The sequence below is a fragment of the Schistocerca piceifrons genome, unplaced genomic scaffold, assembly GCF_021461385.2.
Source record: "Schistocerca piceifrons isolate TAMUIC-IGC-003096 unplaced genomic scaffold, iqSchPice1.1 HiC_scaffold_936, whole genome shotgun sequence".
Taxonomy (NCBI): domain Eukaryota; kingdom Metazoa; phylum Arthropoda; class Insecta; order Orthoptera; family Acrididae; genus Schistocerca; species Schistocerca piceifrons.
The window spans coordinates 6,551,285-6,556,284 of record NW_025729208.1 but is presented as its reverse complement, the minus strand read 5'-3'; the positions used below and the strand labels follow the sequence as shown (position 1 = coordinate 6,556,284).

Below are 5,000 nucleotides of genomic sequence, written 5' to 3'. Positions count from 1 at the left end.
GATTAAGACAGCGATGGCGCCACAGTGCCCGCCTTTCGACGCCACCCACAAAGCCTGCAGCCTCTGTCGACCATAGCACCCAATCTCCAGTGGCTCTGCCGCACGAAGCCGTGGACCGGCAATGACTCCACCCGCACCCGTTCGTGCACCACCCCAACCGCCAAACGCGCACCTCCAGCGGATGAACGGCGGACGTTTCCCGCACTCGTAAAGTGCAATCCACCCCTATAACGTGCGTTTCATGAAGAGTTATTGCCAATATGCGACATTCCCGCTGTCCCTATACATGAGCCGCGACCTGTACCACTTACGAGCGAGAGACGCGATCGCGTTGCTCACTGTACGGCGTCCGATACCGAGCCATCAGCATGTCGGTCCCCATGCGCGTTGCACTCGCACTCGCAGTCGCAAAAACGTGGGGCAAATATATTACGCGGAAGAGTTATAACAGACCGAGCCCCACTGCATGAGGGGAGTCTTTGTCACTAATGTACACAGATGGAACATTTTGGACTGGAACCAGATTACCCGTACACACGGCGCTGATTAGTAATCAATGCAGAGCCATCAAACTACAGAATATATATACAACTGTCCGTATACATGCTGAAAGAGTCTGCCCACAATGGGAACCACACGTCAGCCAGCCACTCTGATCACGCACCACTCTCTGCTTCTAACGGGCGCACATACAATATGTAAGCACCAGCATGGAACAACATCCAGTGCATCCTCTCCGCCACATTACACAATCCACACTATCACAACCAGACCAGGAGGTCCATGCGGAAAATACAATATCCCACCCTTTCGACATCCACCATTGCGCAGATCAGGCACCAACACCCACACATGTCCTATACAACGGTGCACCCAACATCACAATAGTACCTCCTGTCACAGCGCACAAACAATGACATGAGTCAAAGACACAGGTCTGACACAAGCATAGAATTGGAGCGCCGCCTCTAATAAGCCAAAGGTGCATCCTGACGTGACAAATCTGATCATGTCACAAGCATTCACTTACTATAATCACTATCAACGAACCTGCCGCCCCCGCCCCCCCCTACACCTTTCCTTACAACAACGTGTAACCTAACCTAACCTAACCTATGTTGTACCTTAACCTAACCTATGTTGTACCTTAACCTAACCTATGTTGTACCTTAACCTAACCTATGTTGTGCCTTAACCTAACCTATGTTGTGCCTTAACCTAACCTATGTTGTGCCTTAACCTAACCTATGTTGTGCCTTAACCTAACCTATGTTGTGCCTTAACCTAACCTATGTTGTGCCTTAACCTAACCTATGTTGTGCCTTAACCTAACCTATGTTGTGCCTTAACCTAACCTATGTTGTGCCTTAACCTAACCTATGTTGTGCCTTAACCTAACCTATGTTGTGCCTTAACCTAACCCATGTTGTGCCTTAACCTAACCCATGTTGTGCCTTAACCTAACCCATGTTGTGCCTTAACCTAACCCATGTTGTGCCTTAACCTAACCCATGTTGTGCCTTAACCTAACCCATGTTGTGCCTTAACCTAACCCATGTTGTGCCTTAACCTAACCCATGTTGTGCCTTAACCTAACCCATGTTGTGCCTTAACCTAACCCATGTTGTGCCTTAACCTAACCCATGTTGTGCCTTAACCTAACCCATGTTGTGCCTTAACCTAACCCATGTTGTGCCTTAACCTAACCCATGTTGTGCCTTAACCTAACCCATGTTGTGCCTTAACCTAACCCACGTTGTGCCTTAACCTAACCCACGTTGTGCCTTAACCTAACCCACGTCGTGCCTTAACCTAACCCACGTCGTGCCTTAACCTAACCCACGTCGTGCCTTAACCTAACCCACGTCGTGCCTTAACCTAACCCACGTCGTGCCTTAACCTAACCCACGTCGTGCCTTAACCTAACCCACGTCGTGCCTTAACCTAACCCACGTCGTGCCTTAACCTAACCCACGTCGTGCCTTAACCTAACCCACGTCGTGCCTTAACCTAACCCACGTCGTGCCTTAACCTAACCCACGTTGTGCCTTAACCTAACCCACGTTGTGCCCTAACGTAACCCACGTTGTCCCCTAACGTAACCCACGTTGTCGCCTAACGTAACCCACGTTGTCGCCTAAACCTGCTCTGTAATTGTTATACGACTCGTTCAATTAGTGTAGTGTTGCCCACCCGCAACCCTCGCAATATAGTTCGCTACTCGCACTCCCCGCTCCCCTGTGTATCGCTTCATGTTAAACACCTTGCAAGTCTTGCTCACTTTCCACATGCTCCTGCTGTACACTGTAATGTGGATGGCAGCAGGACGTACATGCCGCCCCTCCCCACGTCCCCACCTTGCCCCCTGCCTTCGCAAGCTGGTTGGTGAGAACTTTGCATGTTCAATGCCCTCCGCATGCGACGTACTCAGGCTACGTTGTGGTGCGGCCTGTGTCAACTGTCCGCTAATGTCGTACGCGTAAACCACAATCTGTACTGCACATTCGTCCTTATGTACTGAATGATACATCGTGGCACATGTGTGACCGTACAACGACTGCGCCCAAAAACGGCGGACCATACAGTGCAAATATTGTGCACGCAGCTACGTGTCGTCTCCCTATGAGAGCTGGATTGCAGTGTGGTACGCCATAGAGACGTGTGGGAGGAACGGACGCCGTGGATGGCGATCAGCATGAGCTGTCTGTTGATGTATTCGGACCTAGTCGTCTCTCCTCACACACCGTGATGGCATGGTGCACCGCGTTCCATATCTGCGACATGCTACAGAGGCCGGTTGACAGTCGTTCGAGCAATGGACATCGCATACGTACGGGGGCCACCTTCCACGTATTGTCTAGGCGTGCACATTTTGTTGCGTGTATGTGGGCAGACGTAGTGTGGCGTGACACCTGACACAGGCATGCAATAATCGTGGAAGTTGCAAATGGCGATGGACGCCTGCGTTTTCTGGTGAAGTTACGCAAATGAACAAATGGTAACCTGTTGTGGTGCGGTTGTTCTCGCTAGGGGTGAATCGGTGATGGCGACGATAGGTTGAGGTACTAACCGGTTGTTCCAGCGATACCCACCATGCCGACGAAACTGAACGGCATCTGGGTGTGAAGCGATACGCGGCGGTGGCTGGGTGGGACCGTCCCCGGCCGGTGAGGGGGCGCCTCCCGGCGTGCTGGCCGCGCGGTGCGTGGGCGCACGCGCTACAGCCGGCTGGTGGGGGCGGCCAGTGGCAGGCGCGCCGGCCGACGGACGCGGCAGGCGTCGCAGCTGCGCGCCGGCGCACCCTGCGCGCGGCGCCGTGCGGCCAAAGTAGGTCCTCGCGGGCCCGGTGCGAAGCGCGGTGGACATCTTCAGTGTGCTGGTCCGATTGAGGACTGTGTGCGTTGAGGATGCGCCGCCGCCCGGCGCTCGGCGCCGCGACGCCGTCTGCTGCTCGGTCGCCCCAGCGGTTCTCGCTGGTGGTTTGTATCGCAGCTGTGCGGATGTGTTGGCGCGTGCGCTGTGCTGGGAGAGTTCGCTTCGGCACCCAAGTGGGGCTTTTGTCCTTCTGTGGCGCTGGCGTTGGAGCTGCCGGTCACCGTAGGTGGCGCGTGTTGTCTCCCGCCGGCAATGCCACGACAGCACGCTCCCGGGCCTCTGTCGGCAGCGGCAAGCTCAGTTGGGAGCACGGGTGGTCGCACCGAAAGCGTCTACTCGCCTAACTCCGGGCGATTGCGCCTCTCTCGAACCCGACCAAGTACTTGGGACGGCGCTGCGCGCCGCCGGGACCTGAGAGGGTTTCGAGGTGTATTGTGCAGGGGAGCTCAGCCTCCTCCTGTTTGCAGAATGATTGAGCGGACGCTTGCGTGTTCGCGCGGGCCCCCGGGACACACTCCCGGGCGGCCGGCTGCTCAGCTCTAGTTGACGCAGCTCCCTGGTTGATCCTGCCAGTAGTCATATGCTTGTCTCAAAGATTAAGCCATGCATGTCTCAGTACAAGCCGCATTAAGGTGAAACCGCGAATGGCTCATTAAATCAGTTATGGTTCCTTAGATCGTACCCACGTTACTTGGATAACTGTGGTAATTCTAGAGCTAATACATGCAAACAGAGTCCCGACCAGAGATGGAAGGGACGCTTTTATTAGATCAAAACCAATCGGTCGGCTCGTCCGGTCCGTTTGCCTTGGTGACTCTGAATAACTTTGGGCTGATCGCACGGTCCTCGTACCGGCGACGCATCTTTCAAATGTCTGCCTTATCAACTGTCGATGGTAGGTTCTGCGCCTACCATGGTTGTAACGGGTAACGGGGAATCAGGGTTCGATTCCGGAGAGGGAGCCTGAGAAACGGCTACCACATCCAAGGAAGGCAGCAGGCGCGCAAATTACCCACTCCCGGCACGGGGAGGTAGTGACGAAAAATAACGATACGGGACTCATCCGAGGCCCCGTAATCGGAATGAGTACACTTTAAATCCTTTAACGAGTATCTATTGGAGGGCAAGTCTGGTGCCAGCAGCCGCGGTAATTCCAGCTCCAATAGCGTATATTAAAGTTGTTGCGGTTAAAAAGCTCGTAGTTGGATTTGTGTCCCACGCTGTTGGTTCACCGCCCGTCGGTGTTTAACTGGCATGTATCGTGGGACGTCCTGCCGGTGGGGCGAGCCGAAGGCGTGCGACCGCCCCGTGCGTGCTCGTGCGTCCCGAGGCGGACCCCGTTGAAATCCTACCAGGGTGCTCTTTATTGAGTGTCTCGGTGGGCCGGCACGTTTACTTTGAACAAATTAGAGTGCTTAAAGCAGGCAAGCCCGCCTGAATACTGTGTGCATGGAATAATGGAATAGGACCTCGGTTCTATTTTGTTGGTTTTCGGAACCCGAGGTAATGATTAATAGGGACAGGCGGGGGCATTCGTATTGCGACGTTAGAGGTGAAATTCTTGGATCGTCGCAAGACGAACAGAAGCGAAAGCATTTGCCAAGTATGTTTTCATTAATCAAGAA

The 5,000-nt window shown here is 54.0% G+C and overlaps 1 non-coding gene across 1 annotated transcript in view; it reads left to right on the top strand.

The window, feature by feature from the left end:
• Window positions 1-3,928: 3,928 nt before the first annotated feature.
• The window catches only part of LOC124771345, a 1,909-nt gene continuing 837 nt past the window's right edge, over window positions 3,929-5,000 (top strand). The window contains exon 1 of the ribosomal RNA XR_007013361.1: window positions 3,929-5,000. This exon is cut by the window's right edge and continues 837 nt beyond it. This is a non-coding gene — a ribosomal RNA (small subunit ribosomal RNA).